Genomic DNA, 20051 nt, shown 5'->3' with positions numbered 1-20051 from the left:
GTTCGAATATGAATAGTTAGAGTAGGTTAGAATTAGAGTTGATTTTGTTATCTTCGGAGATAAGCATTATTATCAGTGGAGTTAACCTACCTATTTTTTCGGGGTTAAAGAGTTAACCCGGAGTATATATCATTCTGACTTATCACGTACCAGAAACCACGTACCACGAACTGTGATAGTAATAATTGTTATCAAATAAATAACAACATAATAATGTTATTATTTTTTTGTTTGCCGACGTTTATTGAATCACTCGCGGAATCGTGATTCTTTGAAATTTGAACTAAAATACAGACTACAGTCTTACACAGTTCTATTCATACGTTTTAGTGCAAAATCACCATGCGAAAGTGTATTCTTTTTAGTAAAACATCAAAAAAAGCGCCTCGCAACATTGCGTTAATTTTCATTTGTAAGTATTATTTTCTAGTTGTACTGATTATATTTCTTTATAATATGGAGTCAGTCTAATTTGCTGATTTGTTCACAAATATAGATTTCCAAGAAATCAATGAAATAGAAGGAAACAATGGCTAAAGATCTTCGAATTAAATGATTATACCGATGTCTACCCGGCATAGATTCCGCGGTAATCATTTCACAATTAATGATTGTAAACAATGCTCAGTAAACTAGTAAACATGGTCAGAGGCTGTCTCAAAACATAACCCAAACCACTTGTCTGGGATAGAGAAGTAAAATACATTTTAGTCATTTACAGCAACATTAGTACTACTTTGAGCACGATTAGTAAATCGTATCTAAGAGATAAAATTCATTTAACATAATTCATGAATTAGGTATTTGTATATTTTGAAAATTATATTTCTCCAATGATGGGTTTGAAGAAAATGAACAGACAAATAAAGGATTTGGAGACGTTAAAGTTGAAGAATTTAATTCATCCAGAAAAGCATTAGATACTTAATGATGTCTAATTCACATACACTTATGTAAGTATATTACTTAAGTCTCCGATTTTAATTGTTTGTCAAAACCAAAAATTACTTAGTGGTTTATCGTTTTAAGTTCATCCAGTGGATTATACTTATGGTTTTCCAAACTGAAATATATTATGTACCACATACAAGAAACTAGGAATTCGAGCCAATGTATTGACAATTTTTCAAACGTTGACTTTCTTGAAGATAATTCTACTGACTCAGATTAAGCCACACAATATTCGATGAAATAGAAGGAAACAATGGGTAGAAATCTTCGAATTAAATGATTATTGTAAACAATGCTCAGTAAACTAGTAAACATAACCAGAGGCTGTCTCAAAACATAATCCAAACCACTTGCCTGGGATAGAGAAGTAAAATACATTTTAGTAATTTACAGCAACATTGGTACTACTCTCAGCACCACTAGTAAATCGTATCTAAGAGATAAAATTAATATAACATAATTCATGAATTTATGTTGTACTTATATATTTTTTACAACTTGACATTTTCAGAAAATTGTGTTTTTCCAAAAATGAGTTACAATAAAATGAACAGACGAATAAAGGATTTGGATGCCTTACAGTCGATGGTTTTAATTCACCCAGAAAAGCCTTAGATACTTAATAATGTCTAATTCACATACACATATGTAAGTATATTACTTAAGTCTCCGATTTTAAATGTTCGCCAAAACCAAAAGTTACTTAGTGGTTTATCGTTTTTAGTTCATCCAGTGGATGATACTTATGGTTTTCCAAACTGAAATATATTATGTACCACATACAAGAAACTAGGAATTCGAGCCAATGTATTGACAATTTTTCAAACGTTGACTTTCTTGAAGATAATTCTACCGACTCAGATTAAGCCATACAATATTGGAGCGAATTATAAAACTTAAAGGTGAGAATATTGTTGATAGATTTTTATTTTAAAGCTACTCTACTGTGCTATCAACTAACATACCCACTTATTCACTGAACACATTGTATAATATCTAATTGTGTGCGTAAACATGTATTAGACTCGTATTTGTATATCGAAAGCCTGTTTAGTCAAAAATAATTGATAAATCAATAATTATATATTAATATCTTAATATATCCATAACTTGTTTTAAAAATAAAATACAAATAAGTGTTTAGTGCTTCTCTATAAGGTTCCTTAAAAAATATTTTTGTCTTTAAGTTTGATTATAATATTATGTCATATCACTCTAATATTAAAACTAACAATACAAAATTCTACTGTACTCACATTTGCATATTGCTCATAGTTTAAAGAGAAAAGACAAATGGTGCACTGACATATTTTTAACAAAGTTTTAATTTTTAGGTTACACAATTTTGCTGAGCAAAAATCCAATTTTAATAACACAGAGGACCTCAACATATTTAAAATGCAATGAAACACATAACTAGTTTGGATATTGGTATATTTTCTGAAGGGTAAGTGAATCTAGTCAGATGCATTAAACAAGTAAAAATTGAAAGTTCCCAGTTGTTTTCAAATACATTGAGAAAAACAAAAAGATAATTAAGGAAAAATGGTTATTTTTTCGCAACACCGATTTTTGACAAAAATTAATTTTGTTTTATTGGTGTAACTAAAAAAAATAACTAGGTATGGATACATGATTTGTTCCCCGAATGTTCCTTTTAGCATTTTCTATATACCATACAATTTTTAAAACAATTTTACTCTTTTTGAGCTAATTATGGGGATAAGACATTTTAATTTTTTTTGATTAGTTTTGTTTTTAAAATTATTGTCAATAAAAATTGTTGAAATATACAATTAATTTTAGTAAACACACGTGCGAGTACATTGTCGATTTCTAATAAATACTTATGCAGTTACGATATAACTGTCAGTTATATTTCAGGTCTTCGAAGTAGGTGGTAGTTTCAGGTGAATGGACTAAACCAGGATTACCTATCAAGAAGTCGTCGGAAACAGAGACGAACGAGGATGCCAAATCACGTTGGCAAAAGCAAACAAATGCTTGGCTAAAAGCGGATGGTAAATGTCAAAAATTAATAGTTACCTCAATGGACAAAATGTATTTAATTAACTGTGAGTCTGCATTTGAAATGTGGTAGAAACTGCTGAATATTTACGAGCAGAAGTCTGAGGCAAAGTATACATTTGCTTCAACAGAAATTTTTCCGTTATTCAAGGGAACCGGCAGATGACATGTCTACGCATATTTCTAAATTGATCAATTTAGGACGGAAACTGAGTGTAGCATATTTTTGGTACTGCGGTATATACATACATACATACCAAAACAAAAACGTCAGAAATGGGATTCAAAAAGTGAAAAAGGAAAATTTGTTGGTTATTCGAATAGCACGAAAGGTTATCGTGTCTGGTATTCGAAAACAAACAAAATTTCAGTGTGCAGAGAAATTATATCCGAAGATGAATGTAATAACTATGAAAATATAATTACAGACACATTAGAGTTTACAGAGACTCAGATTAATTCAACGGGCGTGCGTGCAAAGGACGAAAACATAGTTGATGATAGAAATGTTATGGTTCTACATGACAGGATTACACTTAAGAAACTGGACAGGTACAATGTTCAAACGTTTATTGCTAACTGTGTCAATCCATTAAATTATAATGAGGCAATTAGTGGGTCAAACAATAACGAATGGGAAAACGCTATGATTGACAAAATTAATTCATTGCATGAAAATCAGACTTGGACTCTAGTTGATTTTCCACAGGATAAAGTTGCATTACGGAATGCATGGATGTTCAAAACCAAATATAAAACTGACGGTAGTATAGATAAATTAAATATGTATGTTGGAAACTAAGGAACTTCAATTCCGATAGACAAGTCACGTACAATGGAACAAAAGGAAGATCTGGAGTTTCATAAGATAACAAAACACATAGACAGACGATACCACTTCATTCGAAAAAATATGAAGATGGACAATTTCAACTACAGTACATTGGGACGGAGGACCAGATTGCAGACATTCTAACATAGCCTTTGGTGAAGTAATGTTTCCAGAAGTTGCGGTTAACCATAGGAGTGACTACAATTAAAGAAATTATTAATTGAGGGAGGGTGTTGAAATATACAATTAATATTAATATTCAAACCATGTAAACACACGTGCGTGTACATTGTTGTTTTCAAATAGATACTTATGCAGTTACGATTGCAATACTTTTATTATCTTTTTCTATATTATATACGGATACGGGATGATCTCAATTGTTCTTACATTTAGGGCCTTTGATGTATGTAATACTCCGTATATAAGCCGTATATAAGCCGTCATACGATGTGTATAGTCACACAGTTTTACGTTACTTATATATTATACTATACATAATTAAAGACCGGATTTATATGTTTTTATATATCGTTACTGGGTCTATGCAGACTTATGAGGGTAAAAAATGTGGACGATTCATTAAATTTCGAATGCGTATAAGAAAGTTTTTTTTGCATATTTAAGAATATTTTATGGGTTAGAGAATATTAAACCCATTTAGCATATTTTGGAATATTTCGTAAATTGTGAGACAAAATTTGTATTTATTTTGAATTTTAATATTAGGGTACCAAAAAAAAACTTGAACATTTACAATTTTTTTTTTTTATCATTTTCAACTCTTACTCAAGTGCAATAGTATTCCATTATTATACGCAACTTTAAATACCTAATTAATACCCCACTGTTAAAATAATGTTTTAAAAAATAAAATTTAAAAATGCATATTTTTAAAAAATTTAAGAGAATATAATGAGAATATTTGAAGGTTTTTTTAGAGAATAATAGCATCATATTTTAGGTAATTTAAGAGAATATAAATCCGGTTTTCATACATAATTATATTGTCATGTTATTACTTATTATATTAATACTAAAGTCATTAGTTTGTTAAGCTTCACTTTCAACAAAAATGTCTTTGCTACGTCAAAGAGTTTGAAAATGTAATACAAGATCACAGGGATCATAGTTTCATAATGTCTGTTCAAAATTATAAAAGATACGTAGCCACCATTTTTTATAAACATTTAAAGTTCACATTTTGACAAAATTTATCAACAATTTGCAAATTATTTTTTAGTTAAAAATGTATTAAATGTTCAATTGTATATTTAAGCTTATACTATATAATATGCTTTTATTAAATCTGTTTTGTTTTCAAGCAGTAGTTATTTCTTGATATCAAAGTTAATTATAAAATTAAATCTTAATTAAATATACTCTGCTCAAAAATTTTAATATTTACTTTCCAAATAACTAGTACAAACATTATATCACATATTTTATTATTTTAATGTTCTTTAGAGTTTACACACAGATTTTGCCCGTCTCTTATTTAAACAATTGGTTCAAAAGCCACCTCAAGCTGTTATAACACAATATGCCATTTGTAAATCCGTGACTATTGAACAAGATTTGTTGACAAAGGCTTTACTTGTTAGGATGGTTGACTTGAGCTGTGAAAAGATGTCTATATATATTGAATCTGTTACTGATATGCTGTTTTTGAATTGGTGAATCCTACAGTACGTACATTTATTGACCATACTAATATTAACTATCAAATTTAATTAAATATGTAAATTATAGGTTTACAGGTCGTCAAACCCGTACCCATTTACAACAAGGAAAGACAAACTTCTTTGAAAAAAAAAATTGGCGATTACCAAAAAGCTTCAGTGGCTGTTATTAAAATTCCTCAACTATCAACAATGGACATAATTGATGAAGACTTTTAAATAAGTATATTCTGATAGGTACCTATTTCCTTTTATTTGTGTACTTATTTTTCCTATATTTCAACACACTACACATCAGAAAGTATATAATAAAAAAGAAAAGTAGGTATTTAAATCAATATAAATTATACTATCATACTTTTCATATTTGTCATATTTATAGTTTTATTGTATTTTAAAATGTTTTTAGAGTTTACACACATATTTTGCCTGTGTCTCCTTCTAAACAATTGGATCACAAGCCACCTTCAACTGTTATCACATATATGTTTGGTGAAATCGTAACTATTGTAAAGATTTTTTGATTAATGCTTAACCTGTCAGAATGGTTGGCATGAGCATGAGCTGTGAAAAGATATATTATAATATTGAAGATATTGCTGATAGGCTGTTAAAATTAGCGGGGTCCTATTGTACGTACATTTATTGATCATAGTAATAATAATTATCAAATTTAATCAAATATGTAAATTATAGGTTTACTGGTCGTTAAACCTGTTCCCACACACGGAACTTACTTCTCAACAAGGAACAACAAACTTTGAAAGAAGACTCAGCGAACACCAATTACCTTAAATTATTGCACTCTGAATCGTATTTGTCAATGGCATATTATTTACCATTATAAGAAAATTTTTATTTTTTAATTTTATTATAAAAATGTAATTTATTTAAATTCTAAATAAATTATACTATTATACTTTTCATATTTGTTGTATTTATAGTTAAATTGTAATGTAAAATTTAGAAATATATGACTAATGTGTTGTAATTTATTGTTATACTTGCAGCAGTTATTTATACATACTAAATAACTAATTAAGAAGAAATAAATTGTAATATAATATAAGATGTGACTGTAGGCATATAAAACAATTAAAAAAATTTTGTTTTGTAATCTATAAATATAACAGGACTTTAAACTAAATCTTATGTTAAATATGTTAATTTCAACTTTTTAACTTAAGTTTTACAGTTTTTTTATTTACATTTTATTATGATAAGAGCGCGGATTTGTATGCGGTTGCATATTTATTGTTATAATTTTTCAAACGTTCAAATTTCTTGAAGATAATTCTAGCTGCTTAGATGAAGCCATACAATATTGGAGCGAATTATGAAACTTAAGGGTGAGAATATTGTTGATAGGTTTTTATTTTAAAGCTATTTTACTATGCTATAAACACTCATACCCAATTGTTCACGGGACACATTGTGTAATATCTAATTGTGTGGGTGGACATATTATATTTGTATATCGAAAGGGCACAGCCCGTTTAGTAAAAATAAATAATTATATAATAAAATTTTGCTGAGCAAGAATTTAATTTCAATAACACAGAGGGCCGCAACATATTTAAATTGCAAAGAAACACATAAGTAGTTTGGACTTCAGTAGCTTTTCGGAAAGGAAATTGAATATAGTTGGATGACAGGTAAAAATTTAAAATTCATAAGTGTTTTTAAATACATCGGGCAAAACACTTCTTTTAGCATTTTATATACATTATATAGTTTTTAAAAATTGTAAATTTACACAATATCACAGCTCGATATCACAATATCCCTTGTCAGTGACTGCGCGTGTATAAGCTGCACTCGTCGCTACGCTCCTCGGCGCCGTCGTTAACCGCTCCAAAATTCGAAAATAAGTCGGGTGCAATACCCGAACTCAGTCTCGTGACCGAACTTAGCCACTACTACGACCACCCACTCCAAAGGACAAAGGGCGATTCACTCTAATTTTTAAACTACCTATGCTAAATGTGAACTGCTGATCGTAAATTTGCTATACAAGACGGAGACGATAAAATGCCCGGGTTACGTCTTACTTAAATTTAAAATTTAAATCATAGTCCGTGGCCAGAAGTAACCACCAATTGATAATCATTGTGACTTATCACTATGTAGCACGAACTATGATAGTAATAATTGTTATCAAATAAATAATGACAAAATATTATTATTTTTTCGTTTGCCGACATTTGAAGCACTCGCGAATTGCAATTATTTGAAATTTGAACAAAAATACAGACCACAGTCGTACAGAGTTTTAATAGTTCTATTCATACATATTATAACATAATCGCCATGCATAAGTGTATTGTTTTTAGTAGAACATCTGAAGTATCGCCTAGCCAAATAATGTTAGTATTAATTTGTAAGTATTATTTTCTAGTTGTACTGATTATATTTCTTAATAATATGCAGTCAGTCTAATTAGCTAATTTGTTCACACCTATAAATTTCCAAACAATGAAAATAGAAGGAAATAATGGCTAAACATCTTCAAATTAAATGATCATCCCAATTTCTATCTGGCACAGTATCTGCGGATTATTTCACAATTAGTTATTGTAAACAATGCTCTCAAAACATAATCCAAACAATTCGTCTGGGATGGAGTAGTAAAATAAATTTTAGTAATTTACAGCGTTATTGGTACTACTCTGAGCACGACTAGTAAATCGCATCTAAGAGGTAAAATCATTTAATATAATTCATGAATTAGGTATTGAGATTTTTTTTACAACTTGATATTTTCAGAAAATTATATTTCTCCAACAATGAGTTTGAAGAAAATGAACGGGCGAATAACGGATTTGGAGACGTTACAGTTAATGAATTTAATTCATTCACAAAATCCTTAGAAACTTAATAATGTCTAATTCACATACACTTAAGTAAGTATATAACTTGAGTCTCAGTTTTTAAATGTTTGCCAAAACCAAAAGTTACTTAGAGGTTTATTGTTTTTAGTTCATACAGTGGATTATACCTATATTTTCAAAACTGAAATATATGATGGACCACATACAAGGAGCTAGGAGGTCAATAATATATGCTGACAATTTTTCAAACATTCACTTTCATGAAGATAATTCTACCGTTTTAGATGAAGCCATACAATATTGGAATGAATTATGAAACTTAAGGGTGAGAACATTGTTAATAGGTTTTTATTTTAAAGCTATTTTACTATTTTACTATCTTACTATTTTAAACTCTCATACCCACCAGTTCACGGGACACATTGTATAATATCTATAATTGTGTGATTGAACATATATTTCAATATAGAAAGGCCTGTTTTTGTCAAAATAAATTGATAAATAAATAATTATATGTTAATATCTCAAAATATTCACAACTTGTTTTAAAAATAAAATACAAATAAATGCTTAGTGCTTTTCTTTGGACTTCAGTATCTTTTCTGAAAGGAAAGTAAATATAGTTGGATGATAGGTAAAAATTGAAAATTCATAGGTGTTTCATCATTCATCGGGCAAAACAGTTCTTTTAGCATTTTCTATACACCATACAATTTTTAAAACAATTTTATTCTTTTTCAACTAACTATAGATAATATGACATTTTGGAGGAATTACATTAAAATTATAATTTTTCTTTATTTACTGTCATTTTAACAAATACCATACCTAATTAATTAATAATATACGGGTATCAACTGCATTTATTTTTAGAAACAAAAAATTATTTTAGAACTCGTCACTGTTGATCTGATTGTTATGACAATTGAACTGTATTTTGGGACATTGCGAGTAAGTGGCAACTTGATACAAAATTAAGTTCTATTGAAGTGTGCAATCATGTGAACATTATGAACATCTAAACTTTCATATAGATACAAACTAATTAGTTGTAAACCATAATTATTGGTACAGGTTAATATGAACTGTTTATTTTATACATAATATCATATTTATTTATGTCTCAGGACCATCGTCTATGTGTTGTTGTTTAGTAGATGTGACTTACACTTAACTGTTGTTTTCATGCAATAGTTATTACTAGATTTCAATGTTAATAGTAAAATTAAATCTTAATTAAAAAATACTCTGCTCAAAAATTTAAATATTTACTTTCCAAATACCTACTAATAACATTGTTTCACATATTTTATTATTATAATGTTTTTAGAGTTGACACACATATTTTGCATGTGTCTTGTTCTAAGCAATTGGATCAAAAGCCACATCCAGCTGTTATCACACCTATCATTTGTGATATCGTAACTATTGTACAAGATTTTTGACAAACCTGGCTTCACCTATCAGAATCAACCATAGTATGAGCTGTAAAAAGATATATTACATTGAAGATGTTGCTGATAGGCTGTTAACAAAATCGGGGTGTCCTGCATACATACATGCATACATACAAAGTATGTACATTTATTGATCATTGAAACATTAACTATCAAATTTAATTAAAAATGTAAATTATAGGTTTACTGGTTGTCAAACTCGTTCCCATTAATGGAACTTATTTCTCAACAAGGAAAGACAAACTTATCTGGAAGAATACCTTCAGTTGCACTCTGAATCATGTTTGTAAATACAATTATTTATCAAAGACTTAATTATAATTATAAGAAAACTTTATTTTTAAATTTTATAATTAGAGAAAAAAGTATTTAAAATTTTTATTAATTATACTATCATAGTTTTCATACTTGTCGTATTTATATTTTAATTGTAATTTAAATTATTTTAGAATTCCTCACTGGTGATCTGATTGTTGTGCATAGGCGTTCCCCAGATTTTACTTCAGATGCAGCATAGATGGCTAATTTCTAGAGAAGTAAAATACATTTTAGTTATTTACAGAAACATTGGTACTACTCTGAGCACAACTAGTAAATTATATCTAAGAGGTAAAATTGATTTAACATAATTCGTAATTTTCTGTTTTATTTATTTATTTTTTACAATTCGACATTTTCAGAAAATTGTGGTTCTCCATCAATGAGTTAGAAGAAAATGAACAGACAAATAAAAAATTTGGTGTCGCCAACCGCAGCAAGGGGACTGTAGAGAGGAAGTATTGTGGTGAAGGCATACCACATATACACAATATTATTTTATCGTTCACCGAGTTTTGAAATCATTCGATTAGGTATTTGAATTTGAACAGAAATGCAGACTACATTCGTACAGAGTTTTATTCATATGTTTTAGAACAAAATCATCAATCTGTGGATTATTTCATAATTAGAGATTGTAAACAATCCTCTCAAAACATAATCCAAGCCATTTGTCTAGGGATAGAGTAGTTAAATAAATTTTAGTAATTTACAGCATCATTACTACTACTCTTAGTACTACTCTGAGCACGACTAGTAAATTGGTCCAAGAGGTAAAATCATTTAACATAATTCATGAATTAGGTATTTGTATATTTTTTACAACTTGACATTTTCAGAATAATGTGTTTCTCCGACGATGAGTTGGGAAAATGAACAGATAAATAAAGGATTTCGAGGCCTTACAAGCGGATGATTTTAATTCATTCAGAAAAGCATTAGAAACTTATTAATGTCTATACACACTTATGTAAGTCACACTTATATCAGTCAAGTATCCAGTTTTAAATTAAAATTTTTTTCAAACTGGTAATTGCAAAATTATTTATAAAATTAAATCTTAATTAAAAAATATTCTGCTCAAAAATTTAAATATTTACTTTCCAAATACCTACTAAAAACATTGTATCACATATTTTATTATTATAATGTTTTTAGAGTTTACACACATATTTTGCCTGTGTCTTATTCTAAACAATTGGATCACAAGATATTGCTGATAGGCTGTTAAAAATATCGGGATCCTACTGTACGTACATTTATTGATCATTGTAATAATAATTATCAAATTTATTCATGGTATATGATAATATGGCTAGTTATCACAGAATTTGTTTCATGACCATAACAATTCAAACTATGAAACTTTTGAGTTGCATTTTTCGACAATCAACTCATTCATTTAATTTTCACGACTTTTTTATGATTTTATTTGCATGGTTCTGTTTTTTTAGACATTTCGGAATAAATTAGTATTGCGATATTCACGCATTTGTTTTCTAAAATCTAATTTTTATACATACATTTGTGTCATGTTATTCTGATTCTAAATAAATCAATTTTTTATTGGTTTTTTGCAATTATTTCAGCCGTGGCTCTTTAATTATGAATATGTTTGTTGTGAAATAGTAATTAAAAAAATGTAATTTAATTAATAAAACACAATTACTAGTAATGCAAGACAGTAGTTACAGCTCTTAAATATTTTATTTGGGTAAAAGGTAAAAAATATGGAAATTAAAATTATATATATTCAATTTTTGAATAAACAATAAGTCAGTTTCCAGCTTTTTTAGGTTTTTTAGTTTTTTTAAGTTTTAGGATTCTTTATAATGTTATCTAGCTTCATCAAAATAAAAATATTTATAAGAAAGTCAAATTAAGTTTTTATTAGCGTTTGAAATTCAAATTTTTACAACATTGGATATATTCACTCGATTTCTCATGTAATGATTTTCTTATTTCATTGTAATTCAAAAACGAATAACTGTAGACACTTATTTTACACTTATTTTACATATGGTTCTAACCATATGTTTATTTTATCAATTTCTATACTTATTAGACCTATATTTTGACTTGTATTGGGGTGTTTATTTATGTTTATTTAATACAAGGCTCCTGATATATTGCTTAAATAGCAGTTGAAAATTATTAATAATAGATAGATTTTTTTTATATTTTGATTTTTCAAAGTCGAGTTTGATTTTGACAGCATTTATCATATTTAAGATTAAAAATGATTTTGTAGTTGAATGGTCTGGATTATGTTTTGAGAGCATTACCGCAGATACTATGCCAGATAGAAATAATTGAGATAATCATTTAATTCGAAGATGTTTAGCCATTATTTCCTTCTATTTTCATTTTTTGGAAATCTTTATTTGTGAAAAAATTAGCTAATTAGACTGATTCCATATAATTAAAAAATATAATCAGTACAATTATAAAATAATACTTACAATCTAAAACTAACATAATGTGGCTAGGCGATACTTTAGATGTTTTACTAAAAAAAAACACTTATGCATGGTGATTATGTAATAACATGTATGAATAGAACTATTAGTCTTGTTCAAGACAACCAAATTACTCAAGCTACTCCAGTCAACCACTTTTCAATGTACAAATTACCAAACAAACTAATCTAAAACTGTTTCTATTGTATATTTTGTTTTTAATCCTTTGATCTGTTACCCACTATAAATATTTTGTATCTATTATTTATAGTAACATGCTAATGACCAAGTTGTCGAAGCAGACATTTTATAGATTTCAAGACCAATAAAAAAAAAAAAAAAGAACTATTAGTAATGTATAAAATGTTCAATTTTTATAGCTAAGGATTGAAAACTTACAACAACGTTCCATGTAAGTAGGTTATTCTGTAAGCAAAAAATCTCAAAAATATAAATCACAGTTATTTTTTCTTTTATATATCTAGTTATTTTATGTTCAAATTTGGAGGAAATTACATATTATAAATAACCAAGATTACACACATATTGTATACCTACAATTATATTATATCATATTGAATTCAAAGTTTACACCATCCATTATACAGCTACTGACCCACTTGCAACCTATGGTACAGCAAAGTGACATCCCTTACCAACTTTATTTTTAATCAAATAAGTATGGTAATTGAAATGAAAAAAGTCTGAATTTTAAAAACTTCAAGAATCTGTGTTAACTAGGAAAATAATAAATGTGTAACTCAGTGATGATAATATAAAATATTAATGAGTGGAATTTGATACCTCACTCAAGCGGTATAACACCTTGAATTCATAAAAACGTCAGCGTGAACAGTCCCAAAATATCTAGTTTTTAACTTTTATCCTAAACTATGATAGCTAGAAAGTTGGTTGAAAACTCATTAAAAAGGGATTATCAAGTAGATAATAAATGTAGAATTAAAATTTTTCACAAATAAAAAAAAATGTTATTTTCCGCTAGATTTTTATTTAGCAAGGTAGGTTTCTGAAATTGGAGAACGGATTTCATTGTTTGGGGTCTTGTTGGATTCACATTGGCTAGGAGAAGTGCAGTGAAGATTTTCAGAACTTTATCTCCAATTGTTAGTTCATTACAAAGCTGTAAAGCTGAACAACATCAAAAATATCCAATAAAATTTGTTTTAATTTTTTTTTTATGTTCTGTTATGAATTAATTATTAATGTTAAAATTCTCAAAATCTTCACTGTACTTCTCCTAACTAATGTGAATCTAACAAGACCCCAAACAACGAAATCCGCTCTCTGGTTTCGGAGGTCTTTCTTACTAAATGAAAATGAATATGGTTTTTTGTGGGGCTGATTAGATTTCTTTATCTCAATATAGAAATAACGCTATATGAGATAAAGAAATCTAATTTTCATACATACTTTTGTTTTTCTGATTCTAAATAAATCAATTTTTATTCATTTTAATTTTGTATATTATATTTATTATGAAATAGTTATAAAAAAAAGGTGGGTAAGTAGATGTCACTCTACTGTACAAGTGGGTCACTGTAATGGATGGTGTTAAATTTGAATTCAATTATATAATATCATTGTATAAGAAAAAAGATTCTGAGTGAAAACGGTCAGCCAGCCTATGATATTACCAAGTATATTTGATGATATTATTGTGAATAAAGTAATTTATATATGACCAATTTACGTGGAATCTTGTTTTAAATTTTCAATCCTTAGCTATAAAAGTAATTATTAATTTTGATAAAAGTTGTCAACATTTGAACTTTAAATGCTTATAAAAAAATTGTGCCTATATATTTTTAATATTGTTCAACCGCTATGCAAATATGCAATATATCAGGAGTGTGTATATATCAGAGCGAATTCATATTGTTTGTGTTAGCTGATGGATTACACAAAGACACATCAAAGTGTTTTTTAAATTTCCTATACACTTTAGTACGGTTGACATGATTTGCAGCTACTTTAATGTGTTTACATATGGCATTTAGAATTATGCTATTGTAATTTAAGAAATCACTAGACGTATAGTTACAATTTTCAAAATGTGGAAAAGTGGATGTCGCTCTGCTGTACAGTAGGTTACAAGTGGGTCACTGTAATGGATGGTGTTAAATTTGAATTCAATGATATAATATCATTGTATAAGAAAAACGATTCTGAGCGAAAACGGTCAGTCAGCCTATGATTTTATCAAGTAAATTTGATGATATTATTTTGAATAAAGTAATTTATATATAACCTATTTACGTGGAGCCTTGTTTTAAATTTTCAATCCTTAGCCATAAAAGTTGAAAATTTATAAAATTAATCACAAAATAATTAATAAATTATAAATTTGATAAATGTTGTCGAAATTTGAACTTTAAATGCTTATAAAAAAAAATTGTGCCTATGTATTTTTAATATTTTTCAACTGCTATTAGAACGATATATCAGGAGCCTCATAATAAATTTTCACGCTTTTTTACCCAACAAATAAAAATTTATTGATATTTATAGAAAAAAACTAATAAAATTGAAAACTGACAATGTCCGTAAACAGCTCCAAAAGAGTAAAAAAATTGTCAACATTTTATGCTGTATAGAAAATCTTAATATAAACATTCAGTAAAAATTTTCAATTACCTAAAGTTATTCGTTCTTGAATAGCAATAATATAACAAAATCGCTACATGAGAAATCGAGTGAATATCCAATATTGTAAAAATATGAATTTCAAACGTTCATAAAAATTTAATTTTACTTTCTTGTAGACATTTTTTTTTAGAGAGAGGTATACAAACTTATGAGGAATTTTGTATTACATTTGTATTATTATTATTGTTAATTATTGTTATTTATTATTATTACATATGTATTATCAAAAAAGGTAGATAAGTGGATGTCGCTCTGCTGTACAGTAGGTTACAAGTGGGTCACTGTAATGGATGGTGTTAAATTTGAATTCAATGATATAATATCATTGTATAAGAAAAAAGATTCTGAGCGAAAACGGTCAACCAGCCTATGATATTACCAAGTATATTTGATGATATAACTGTGAATAAAGTAATTTATATATTTACCTATTTACGTGGAACCTTGTATTAAATTTTAAATCTTTAACTTTAAAAGTTGAACATTTTATAAATTTTTAACTACAAAATAATTATTTATTTTAAAAAAATTGAAAACTGACAATGTCCGTGAACAGCTCAAAAAGAGTCAAAATATTTTCAAAATGTTATCGTGTATAGAAAATGCTAATATAAACATTCAGTGAAATTTTCAAATACCTACAGTCATGCGTTTTTTAATTACAACAAAATAAGAAAATCGTTACACGAGAAATCGAATGAATATCAAATGTTGTAAAAATATAAATTTCAAACGCTCATAAAAATTTATTTTGACTATCTTGTAGACATTTTTTTTTTGTTGAGAGATGTTATCTAACTTGTGGGGAATCTTAGATTTAAAAAGAAAAAATTTATGAATTCTCAACTCAAAATAATTTGCTAATTTGCATGATTTTTCGGTATTTTGTCAATATCTGAACTTTAAATGCTTATAAATAAAAACTGTGACTAAGAATTTTTAATATTAGAAAAATAAAATCATATTCTACGTAATAATTCCGGAAAAGATGAAAAGCGAAACGTTATTTCGACAACTTATCGTGCACAAAAAATAAAAACGTATTACTCAGAGAGTAAATTTACTGTATAAGACTGAGACGATAAAACGCCCGTGTTACCTCTTAAATGGCAGGTCGTGGAGCAGGCAGTAACCTGCGTTCACGAAGTTTCGGACTTCGGTAAAATGTAATGCCCGCCACCGACCTGCGAGAAGTACCTCCGATTGATAATCATTGTGACTTATCACTATGTACCACGCACTATGATAGTAATAATTGTTATCAAATAAAAAAAAACCATAATATTATTATTTTTTCGTTTGCCAACGTTTGAAGCACTCGCGAATTGCGATTATTTGAAATTTGAACAAAAATACAGACCACAGTCGTACAGAGTTTTAATAGTTCTATTCATACATATTATTACATAATCGCCATGCATAAGTGTATTGTTTTTAGTAGAACATCGGAAGTATCGCCTAGCCAAATAATGTTAGTATTAATTTGTAAGTATTATTTTCTAGTTGTACTGATTATATTTCTTAATAATATGGAATCAGCCTAATTAGCTAATTTGTTCACACCTATAGATTTCTAAAAAATGAAAATAGAAGGAAATAATGGCTTAACATCTTTGAATTAAATGATTATTCCAATTTCTATCTGGCATAGTATCTGCGGATTATTTCACAATAACTGATTGTAAACAATGCTCTCATAACATAATCCAAACCATTTGTCTGGTTAAAGAAGTAAAATAAATTTTAGTAATTTATAGCGACATTGGTACTACTTTAAGAACGACCAATAAATCACATTTATGTAAAATCATTTAACATAATTCTTGAATTAGGGATTTATATAGTTTTAACAACTTAACATTTTCAGAAAATTGTGTTTTGAATGAAGGTGTCGGTCGTGCTGCACATACAAGTAACTTGGAAGTCGATCAAATATCCTTACAATTTTTCAGACATTGACTTTCATGAAGATAATTCAATCGACTTAGATGAAGCCATACAATAATGGAGCAAATTATGAAACTTAAGAGTGAGAATATTGTTGGTAGGTTTTTATTTTAAAGCTATTTTACTGTGCTTTAAACTCTCATACCTACCTGTTCACAGGACATATTGTATAATATCTATAATTGTGTGAGTGGACACATTTTTGGGTATAGAAAGGGCTCAGTCCGTTTAGTCAAAATAATTGATAAATAAATAATTATATCTTAATATCTTAATATATCCATCACTTGTTTTAAAAATAAAATACAAATAAATGCTTTGTACTTCTCTATAAGGTTCCTTAAATATTATTAGGTTGTCTTTAAGTTTGATTATAATATTATGTCATATCACTCTAATATTAAAACTATAAATACAAAATTGAATCTACTGTACTCACATTTGCTGAGACTAGTAAATCTTAAATAAATCTTAAATAAATTTTAATAATTTATAGCAACACTGGTAGTAATGCTCTGAGCACGACTAGTAAATCTTATCTAAAAAGCAAAATTAATTTAACATTATTCATGCATTTCTGTTGTGTTTATATATTTTTTATAACTTTACATTTTCAGAATATTGTGTTTTTCCGACGATGAGTTAAAAGAAAATGAACAGACGAATAAAGGATATGGAGACCTTACAATTGATGATTTTAATTCACCCAGAAAAGCCTTAGATACTTAATAATGTCTAATTCACACACACTTATGTAAGTATATCACTCAAGTATCCAATTTTATCGAACTATTGATATCGTAACTATTGTACAAGATTTTTTGACAAACCTTGCTTCACCTGTCAGAATGGTTGGCATGAGCTATGAAAAGATATATTATACAGAAGATGTGTCTGACAGGCTGTTAAAAAAATTGGGGTGTCCTGCATACATAAATGCATACATACAAAGTATGTAAATTTATTGATCATAGTAATATTAACTATCAAATTTTAATTAATATGTAAATTATAGGATTACTGGTCGTCAAACCCGTTCCCATTCATGGAATTTACTTCTCAACAAGAAAAGACAAACTTCTTTGTAAGAAAGCTACGCGAACACCAATTACCTTCAATTGCACTCTGAATCATCTTTTTGAATAAAACTATTTGTGTAAGACTTATTTATATTTATAAGAAAACTTTATTTTTAAATTTTATAGTTAGAGAAAATAGTATTTAAAATCTTTTCTTTTTTTTTTTTTTATTTGGGTTAAGGCTTCAACTACTCAGGTCATTAGCCTGTGGTACTGTAAGGGGGGGGGGGGGTACTGTAGATTTGTTTACTCGTGATTTGTTTTGGCAGAATTTTTAATTTGGGCCCGGGTGGGGGATGGCAGCACTTGTTCCCCGGACACTGTGACTTGCACGGAGAAAAATGTCGCCCGGTGGTCGAGGATCGAACTCGGACCGGCCGTGCCGAAACCGTCGCGTTAGACCGCTCGGCCCCTTTAAAATCTTTATTAGTTATAATATCATAGTTTTCATATTTGTCGTATTTATAGTTTAATTGTAATTTAAAATTTAGAAATATATGACTAATGTGCTGTAATTTATTGTTATATTTGCAGCAGTTTTTTTCTACATACTAAGTAAGAAGAAATAAATTACAATATAATATAAAATGTAACTGTATACATATAAAACAATTAAAAATTTTTGTTTTTTATGTCTATGGATATAACAAAACTTTAAACTAAATCTTATGACTAATATGTTAATTTCAACTATTTAACTTAAGTTTTATGTTTTTTATTTACATTTTATTATGATTAGAGCACAAACTTGTGTGCATATTTTTTCTGGGTGATAGTATGATATGCTAAGTGAGCACAGAATTTGTTTCATGACCATAACAATTTGAACTGTAATACATTTGGGCTGCATATTCCAACAACTAACTCATTTTTTTGTATTGTAAATCCATTTTTTATTGCTTTCGTGCAATTGTTTCAGTTGTGGAATTTTAATTTTGAATATGTTTATTGTTGACTTGTTTTGAACTGTAGACGGATATACTCCGTTTTTTTAAACTTTTTTATGTTTTTTTCTATGAATGTTAATAAAATTTTATTTGTTGTGTAAAATGGGTTGGAAATTTGATACAAGGCTCTTAATATATTGTTATAATGGAATTTGAAAAGTATTAAAAATCTATTGTCACAGTTTTATATTTAAACATTGAATACTTCCAACAAAATTCCACGTAAGTAGGTTATTCTGTAACCAAAAAATCGCAAAACTAAACCATGGTCTTTATTTTATAGTTACCTATTTTATGTTCAAATTCGGAGGAAATTACATATTAAATAACCAAGAATAACGATTTTATTTTGTTTTTGTTTTATAATATTTATTCAACTTACCTGCTACCTTATTAATAATGATTAATAACTATTAACAATATAAATATAATATAAAATATCCACGCTGACAAACCATCATCGCTCAGAATCGTTTTTCGTATACAATGATATATCATTGAGTTCAAATTTAATACCATCAACTATACGGGCGAATGTAAGTTCCTACACGAGATATGACAGGTAAAAATCATCCGTGGGTATACATACATAAGTCCTTTTTCCCTTTTCACTTAACATATAATAAATAATTACGTCCATTTTTATAAATTGTAATATAAACTGTTTACTTTATGTTAACTCTGTTAGTAATGAACGAGTACTGAAATCAATAAAATGAGACTGTCCATACTAACATTATAGCCAATAGGTAATAAAGATAACTCTAAATAGAATGTAATGCATTAAATTGTATCGCCATGTGGGAAAATACATACTGATATATTTTTGTTCGTCTAGCTTCAGAAAAATTAT

The 20051-nt window shown here is 27.9% G+C and overlaps 4 long non-coding RNA genes across 6 annotated transcripts; all 4 read left to right on the top strand.

The window, feature by feature from the left end:
• Positions 1-248: 248 nt before the first annotated feature.
• On the top strand, positions 249-6322 carry LOC132936729 (uncharacterized). Its single transcript, XR_009663531.1, has 10 exons — positions 249-412; positions 497-695; positions 801-953; positions 1030-1599; positions 1676-1853; positions 2286-2398; positions 5279-5499; positions 5564-5814; positions 5903-6125; positions 6190-6322. It is a non-coding gene; the product is annotated as an uncharacterized LOC132936729 (long non-coding RNA).
• Positions 6323-8076: 1754 nt separating this feature from the next.
• On the top strand, positions 8077-8641 carry LOC132936473 (uncharacterized). The gene is made up of 3 exons (XR_009663472.1): positions 8077-8193; positions 8260-8396; positions 8473-8641. It is a non-coding gene; the product is annotated as an uncharacterized LOC132936473 (long non-coding RNA).
• A 1321-nt stretch (positions 8642-9962) lies between these two features.
• On the top strand, positions 9963-10600 carry LOC132936474 (uncharacterized). Its single transcript, XR_009663473.1, has 3 exons — positions 9963-10063; positions 10231-10390; positions 10462-10600. It is a non-coding gene; the product is annotated as an uncharacterized LOC132936474 (long non-coding RNA).
• A 5908-nt stretch (positions 10601-16508) lies between these two features.
• Positions 16509-19199, top strand: LOC132936698 (uncharacterized). 3 transcript variants are annotated; one of them, XR_009663520.1, is made up of 6 exons: positions 16509-16710; positions 16795-17026; positions 17093-17269; positions 17790-17926; positions 18020-18123; positions 18188-19199. It is a non-coding gene; the product is annotated as an uncharacterized LOC132936698 (long non-coding RNA). The 3 variants fall into 3 exon arrangements; XR_009663518.1 differs by having other exon boundaries at positions 16795-17269; XR_009663519.1 differs by having other exon boundaries at positions 16795-17269; positions 17989-18123.
• The last annotated feature ends 852 nt before the right edge of the window (positions 19200-20051 follow it).

Source organism: Metopolophium dirhodum, chromosome 1 (assembly GCF_019925205.1).
Source record: "Metopolophium dirhodum isolate CAU chromosome 1, ASM1992520v1, whole genome shotgun sequence".
Lineage (NCBI taxonomy): Eukaryota > Metazoa > Arthropoda > Insecta > Hemiptera > Aphididae > Metopolophium > Metopolophium dirhodum.
The sequence above is the reverse complement of the archived record's forward strand: the minus strand, read 5'-3'. Positions and strand labels throughout refer to the sequence as shown.